Genomic DNA, 8,434 nt, shown 5'->3' with positions numbered 1-8,434 from the left:
CCATGCATGTCTGTTTTGCCCGGTGCGCTACCCCACGGCACATCACATTGTCTTGGAGAGGACAGAGAGGTGATTACCTTGTTAGATGCAGACTTGATAGGGCAGCAGCAAATACCCGCTGGGCCGAAAGCTTTCCAACCGCTAGATGTCAGTATTTAGGCTGTGAAGGATCTGATCATATGCCATTGATCTCTTTCTTTGATAAGGGAGGTAAAAAGAGGAGGGGCCAATTCCGTTATGATAGAAGGCTCTGCAAGAATGAAGAAGCAAAGAAGGTGATTACCGAGGCCTGGTTAGGCGATCACAACTCATCGGTCATGGAAAAGCTGGCCAATGCAAGGAGTGCAATCTCAGCGTGGAACCGCAAGCAGCAAAGAAATAGTAAGATGCTGATAGAGAAGAAGAAACGGGAATTGAATGTCGCTCTTTCGAGCAGGGCCAATGATATAGCGCTGATCCAAGACATCAGTAAACAACTCGATGCAGCTTATTCAGAAGAGGAAGAATTTTGGAAACAATGTAACCGACTCCTTTGGTTAAAGTTGGGCGATCGTAACACCGGCTACTTCCACGCCATAACAAAAGTGAGAAAAAGGATAAATGCCTTTTCGGTACTGGAAAATGAAGAGGGTGGCTTAGTGTACAAGGAAGAAGAGATTGTGAATGTTATTGGCGGCTATTTCAATAATCTTTTCACATCGACGCCTGGAGAGCGAGAAGAGATAGTTAATCAGGCCCTCAGCCCAATCATCTCGGACGAGGATAATGCTCTACTCAACGCAATCCCCACGGCTCTGGAGATTAAGGAAGCAGCGTTCTCAATCAACGCGGAGAAGGCTCCCGGGCCTGACGGTTTCTCTGCGGGATTCTTCCACACCCACTGGGAGAGGATTGGCTCGGACATTGTCAAGGAAGTGCAGGGTTTCTTTTGTGGTATGCCGCTGCCAGAGGATGTGAATGATACGAACATACGACTGATTCCCAAGATTAAAAACCCGCAGAAAGTCTCGGATTATAGGCCCATCGCGCTGTGTAATGTCTACTACAAAATCTACTCAAAGATTCTCACCCGCAGGCTACAACCCCACATGGATAGACTTATCTCCGAAAACCAGTCGGCCTTCGTCCCGGGACGAGCAATTGGTGATAATATCCTTATCACTCATGAGGTACTTCATTTCCTAAAAACATCTAAAGCGGAACAGATATGTGCGATGGCGGTTAAAACAGATATGAGTAAGGCTTACGATCGTCTCGAGTGGGACTTTGTGGCGTTAGTTCCCTCACGGTTGGGATTCCACCGGGACTGGATTCGAGCAATAATGCAATGTATCTCGACAGTTACATACTCCTTCCTCATTAACGGCTTGCCTAGAGGGAAGGTAGTACCGAGCAGAGGAATCCGCCAAGGCGACCCTCTTTCTCCCTACATATTTATAATGTGTAGTGAAGTCCTCTCGGGATTATGTAATAAAGCGCAAGAAGAAGGAGACTTTAACGGCCTCCAGGTGGCTAGGGGATGTCCTCGCATCTTTCATCTCTTGTTCGCGGACGATACAATGTTCTTCCTGCATGCCAATAAAAGAAACTGCAAAACGCTCAATGATATCTTGCGGAAATACGGTGAAGCTTCAGGCCAATCGATTAATGTGGACAAATCGAGCATCACTTTTTCAAATAAAGCCCCTGCTGATCTAAAAGAGATGGTGAAGAACGAACTGAAAATCCAAAAGGATGGGGGTATGGGCAAGTATTTGGGGCTTCCCGAGCAGTTTGGACGACGCAAGCGAGACCTTTTCGCCTCCATCATAGACCGGATCCAACAAAAATCTAGAGGATGGTCTACCAAGTTCCTTTCCTCTGCGGGTAAGCTGGTTATGCTGCAAAGTGTACTAGCTCCAACACCCTCATTTGCTATGTCTAGCTTTAAGTTACCTGTCTCGCTATGCAAGAGAATTCAATCCGTAGTTACACGGTTCTGGTGGGACGATAATGAGGAGAAAAAGAAGATGGCTTGGGTCTCTTGGGAAAGGATGTCAAAGCCAAAAGCCTCAGGTGGTCTGGGCATCCGAGATTTTCAGAAATTTAATGATGCCTTGCTGGCCAAAATAGGATGGAGATTGCTAGAAAACCCGGAGAGCTTACTCGGCAAGACCTTATTTGGAAAATACTGCCCGGAAAACAACATCCTGGAAGCTTCCCCTCCCTCAGTTATGTCTCATGGCTGGCGGAGTGTTTTGGTGGGGCGTGATCTCTTGCTAAAGAAGATAGGATGGGCAGTAGGAGATGGGAAATCCATCAATATATGGCGGGATCCGTGGCTTTCTATGAGCACGCAACTGAGGCCAATGGGTCCTCCGAATGAACAGCATGCTGCGATGGTGGTTGCTGACCTTATGCTACCAGGAGGACGCCATTGGGACCTTCAGAAAATTCGACTCATCCTCCCTGAGTACGAAGATCTTATACTCAGCATCAAACAGAGTACCACCGGGGCTCCGGATAAACTGATGTGGTTAGGAACAAAGTCTGGTGAGTATGCTACAAAGTCTGGGTATTATGCTGCTGTGGAGGACGAAGACCATCAAGATAACGAGTTCGCAGGACCTGACTTCAACTGGAAGAAATGCGTATGGAACATCGACACTGCACCTAAACTCAAACTCTTTGCTTGGAAGATCCTGAAGGGTGCGCTACCGGTTGGAGAAAGATTGGTTGACAGACATATTGATATCGACCCAAAATGTAAAAGATGCGGATGCATCGAATCTATCACTCATGTATTATTTCACTGTCCGTTCGCTCGGAAAGTCTGGCGGTTAGCACCTCTTGTATCTGATGTGGAATGTAGTGGAATGGTAGATTTGATTGCTTCTTGGAACTCTCTGATTTCACTGCACTGCCTCCCACCAACTGGAATCTCGTCGGGCTCTCTGACCTTATGGATACTCTGGATGCTATGGAAGTCGAGGAACAGACTAGTCTTTGAAGGCTTCTCAGTATCTCCTGAAGAGACACTTTCAGCTGCAATTTGTTTTGCGCGAGAATGGAGCGAGAATCGAACGCGAGATGACCCACCACCGAAGCGAGGAAAAAGACCAGAACTCACATGCCCTATGGATACGACGGTGGTAAGGACCGATGCTGCTTGGAACTCTAATCTTTTGGTTGCAGGGTTGGGATGGGTTCAGTTGCTGCGGGAGGGAAATCAATCCTTCAAAGATCGTGCTGCACATGTTGGGTCTGCACTTATGGCTGAAGCCCTCGCATTGCGGGAAGCGGTGGCCACCTGCAAAAGAATGGAGCTGAAGAAGGTCAAGTTTGAGTCGGATTCTGCTCAACTGGTCTCGATTATAAACGCAGGAGCGAGAGTTGCGGAGCTACATGGCGTTGTCGCAGACATTCTTACTTTATCTCTATCGTTTGAATTTGTTTCTTTCGTATGGATCCCTCGAGAGAGGAACACCATTGCTGATTTGTTGGCCAAGAACGCTATTAATGCATCTGGTATCTTGTTTGTTGAGGGTGCCTTTAATGGTCCCAACTAAACATTGCTAATCAATTTATTACGAGTTTAAAAAAAAAACCATGTGCAACATCAATATAAATATTTTGAATAAAAATAGAGACGTAAAATAGAAATATAGGGTTAAGTATTCATATGTTCGGTTATCTTCAGATATCCATTCGGATTCGGATATTATCTGAGGGTTCAGATATTCAATCTCTCCTAATTCAATATCCGTTATGATATTTTACTACTTCGGTTCAGATTTTGGTTCGGGTTTTTAGGGTCGGATTCCGATACGGTTCAGATATCGGGTAAAATGCTCACCCTATGCAAATGTATCAAATCTCTTCATATCATATATTTCCATGCACTTTCTTTTCTTTTCTTTTGGTCAAACAATTTTCTTTTCTGGTCATGAACTATTATAGAAAACCAATGGAACATTGACTTTATTTTGTTTGCATTGCAGTTATGGTGCTACATAAATAACTTCACCATCCTACTAAAAATCTCAAATACATTTTAGAATATAAGAACAAAAACAAAGATTAATATTGTAAGTGGAGAGAAAGTCACAAGGCATCATGAAGTTTACAACCCTAGCATCCATCGCGTTTGTTGTTGTCCTCTTTTCATCAACGGCTCCGATCAATTCCCAACTTATTCAATCTATCAAAACACCTTGCACCACTATTGATATCACAGGATGCTTTCCAGCCATAATCTATGGAGCTCCACTATCGCCGGAATGTTGTCGGAATCTGAATGTACAACAACCATGTTATTGTGATTTCATAAAGAATGCAGGTTTAAAGCCATACATTACTTCCCCTCAAGGTCATGCGGCTCTAGCGTCTTGTGGTATTCCTTATCCTACTTGTTGAAGTCCAAGATAATTAATAAAAGTATTATATGATGAAGAACAATTATGCTATGTAAGAGTGATGATGATTGGAAATTCATTATAGTATGTTAATTATGTGCAATCTCTACTATATAAAAGGAACTAAATTGAAGCAATTCTAGGTGTGCCACATAGGACAAAATATTCATAACCAATCATTTGTCCATGTCATCAAGGATGTTAAGATGTTGGACCACGAATCTGTTGGGCCACGAATCGGTGCTACGTGATAGATCCATTAATTTTAATGACCAGTTTGCTTTACTTTCCTCTTCCTCTAACCTAAGTTGTCACGGCATCTACGGACCCTCCAAAACTCATCGTCTTCCCATCTCCTCTGTATAACGCATGCGACGGCAACAATGATGAATCAAAGCTATCCTCCAGACAAATCGACGTGTAACTCTCCACATCCCTCCTCTTACTCAATGATATCAATGCCTCTTGAAGATCCCTTAATTAATCACTTAAATGAAACACATCCCATCTCTCTCATTTCCCTATTGAGACTATATATATATATCCCAACCCAACAATCTCTTCCTCAGCAAACGCATCCCAGCACTATGGCAAATCAAACGGCAGTCGCCACCGTGCAATACAAGCCATTCTCCACTTTTGTTCCAGTATGACCAGGAGATTCCAAGTTGATGTTTAGGCTAATCCATTTCTGGGAAGCTTGCAATAATTCCAAAGGAGGCATCCTTATTGGAACCAAGTACGTGACATTCGATTTCTTTAATGATCATCATCCACATCCGCTCTCTCATGTTCCCTTTTCCCACTACATTCTTAGAGTTCCCTGCTGGCGAGTTCTACCGAAAATTCAGTGAAACGTGTAGTAGGTACTCACTTATCTTTTTCCTCCATTTAAACCATTATTAACTCTACGTTCAGATTCTCATTTCTTAAATAGATAAAGACACCTACTCAAGCTTGATTTAAAGATAGATGGATTCTCTCAAACTGATAGGAATCAAAGGTTCGTAAGTTTCTAATCTTCTTATGACATCTACGTTTTGTTGTTGCTTAGGATGGCTATCTCTCAAAAAGACATGATTGCTTACCACGAACATGCCGGAGAAGCCTCAAATTCACATCTGCCTATGCTCGATGCAGTGTCAAATGAGTTCTGGGAACAAAAAATTGTGAGGAAGAGCAATGGAGCGGATATCTACAGACTACAGAGGAAAGTTAAGAAACGGGACATGTTAGGTTTATATAAAGATGGTTTCGAAAGAGAAAAGGCGTGTGTTTTTAAGCTAAGACACAAGAATTTGGTACGATTTTTAGCAGTAACTTGATCGCTTTGGTTACGGAATCGACCGGTGGAGAAAATAGTAGAGACTTACGCTCAATTCTTCATTGGCTTCGTCATGGAGAAGAAGATTAGGAGTGGTTATAGGAGTTGTAGAAGGTATGTTTTATCTATTCGAACAATGGCCTGGTTATAGGAGTTGTAGAAGGTATGTTTTAACTTTGGATTGTTTATCTTGGAAAGGATTACAAATCTAAAACCTGGTGAGGAACAAGAAGATCCAGAAATGAGGTATGTTGAGTAAATAAGAGTTTATGGTCGGATAACTTAGAGAGAGAGTGGTTGATGAGAATATGAAGATTGAAGAGAGAACGTTGGGGAAAACTAAGCAAGTAATTACACTTGGACTTATGTTCACTGACAAATCCCCGTCAAAGCAAATCAAGCTTCTACGCAGATTTACGACATGGTGTTTCTTCGTATGAGTCTAGCTCAAGGCATCAATCAGATATGTAATTAGGTTGTTGTATTGAAGAATTGAAGTTTTACTCTTTTGTTTTGATTTTAATAGATAAGATAGTTCTGTTACGATTTCAAGACATATTTTGTATACAACCAATAAAATTGCACCTTACTTTTTAGGTAAGATTTGCATGTACACATATAAACATATCTGTTAGCTGGTTTATTATTAGTCACCATTTTTACTCCAATGTAATCTCTTTTATATAATTAATAGGCAAAACCATCTGTGGATACGTAAAGGGTTCTAACGAGGCATCTAATGAATCTAAGGTTATAGGAAAACATGGATGAGCTGAAATGATGAAGAGTTTTGCTCAAGTTTGCGGGATCAGAACTTCTTCTAAAAACACACGTACGTATTATTTGTATAACTAGGTACTGAAAATATGAAAAAAAATGTCAGCATACAAAAACAAATGCTGTAAAATTCTGAGATAAAATTTTATATTAATATGCCTATGATCAATAAACAAAACTTTCAATTAAAAAATAATAAAATTTGTACGTATACAAGAGAAAACAACAAAACATACATTTAATCGTTAAAAGTCATGAATTTGAATAGTATTGTTTTAACATGAAAACTCAAATATTAGAACAACACAACATATATACACTCACCAAATATAATACTATACATTACTATGAACTGAAAACCAATCAAACAAATCTGTTAACTATGAGCAATAAATCAATTAATTTAATATTATCAAAAAATCACAAATAAAATCAACCAATTCTTAGCCATATTTGTGATTTTTAGTATAAAATAATGTAAATTAAACTTTAAATATATTTTTTTAAAAAAATTAAATTTAAAATTTATAAGATACTATCCGCGCTACGGAATCTAGTATTTTAAATAAATCATATATAACGTTTAAAATAAAAATAAAAATCTTAGTTATTAAATGGAATAAACAAACTTATGTTCTTTAAATGTGATATTCAGTAACGAACCTAAAGAAATAGTTTGATGAAATTTTATTGGGTGCTTCTCTTACTTAATTATGTTGACCACCGATTGTTGGAAGACATGCATCAGAGAGAGAAAGTCACAGGACATGACGTGTACATAACTAATAGTACTCATCGCCGTTGTTGTAATCGTCGTGCTATCTCCAGCTGCGATCAAATCAAGAGTGGGCGTAAAATCTACAAACCGCCTTGCACCGAGATTGATATAACAGGATGTTTTCTAGCTATAGTCTTAGGAGATAAATATCGCCACAATGTTGCCGAACACTGAAAGCACAACAACCATGTTTTAGTGATTTTATAAAGGATCCAGCTTTAAAACACTTCGCTACTTCCCCACAAGCTCACATGGCCCTAGCGTCTTGTGGTTCTTCATCCTGCATGTTGAAGTAACCAAGATAATTATTAAAAAAAAATATTAAATAATGGTCAGTATTTTTATGCAAGAATGATGATGATTATAAATTCATAATGTCATTTATCATGGTTTTTCCATGTAAGTTTTAATAAATCATATGTAAAGAATGCTTGAAGCATTTCAGAGAGACACTATGAGCTCAACGTAAAATAATCAATGAAGATGTTTCCCTCATATTATCATACTCGATATGGTATATTGATCTTTTATATAATAAAGCACAAGTCACTTGGCCAATAATACTTTGACACATGGATTTTATTTCATATTTGAAAATTACAAAATAATGTTTAAAATAATAAAACTAGAAATAAAAATAAAAATAGAAAAAAGTGAAAGGTAATACACGTTCAATCAAATAATCTCTCCACATTGGTTTTTCTTACCCACACCTCCACGATCACCATTCACCTCAATCTTTTATAACTACCTCCGGTCCTCCATCCATCATTTATATCTGTGCAATGTCATTCTATGTTCTCTTTCAAATCCACACAACGTTTTTTATCCAAGGTGAATTGTTATCATCTCATATTCTCTTTGTTGTTGTTGTTGTTCAGTCCCTTTTGTTCTCACTTTTTTCTCTACTTAATTCCACTACCGCATTTGTATATCAAGCTTCGCTCGCATGCAAGGTTTGTCTTAATTAGAAAGACTGATCATTTTTGTATCTCCCTTTTCCAAATATGAAAAATCTGAGACATAGAGTGAAATAAAATGTTTTTGTAAGTGTACACCCAATAAAAACAGGAGGGAAGAAGACGAGACAAACTCGCGTTGACAAGAACGAAGCATTATTAGATCAACATACAATCCACCAAAAGAAAAGCCAAAACAAAA

Source organism: Brassica oleracea, chromosome C2 (assembly GCF_000695525.1).
Source record: "Brassica oleracea var. oleracea cultivar TO1000 chromosome C2, BOL, whole genome shotgun sequence".
Classification (NCBI taxonomy): domain Eukaryota; kingdom Viridiplantae; phylum Streptophyta; class Magnoliopsida; order Brassicales; family Brassicaceae; genus Brassica; species Brassica oleracea.
Note: the sequence above shows the minus strand (reverse complement) of the source record.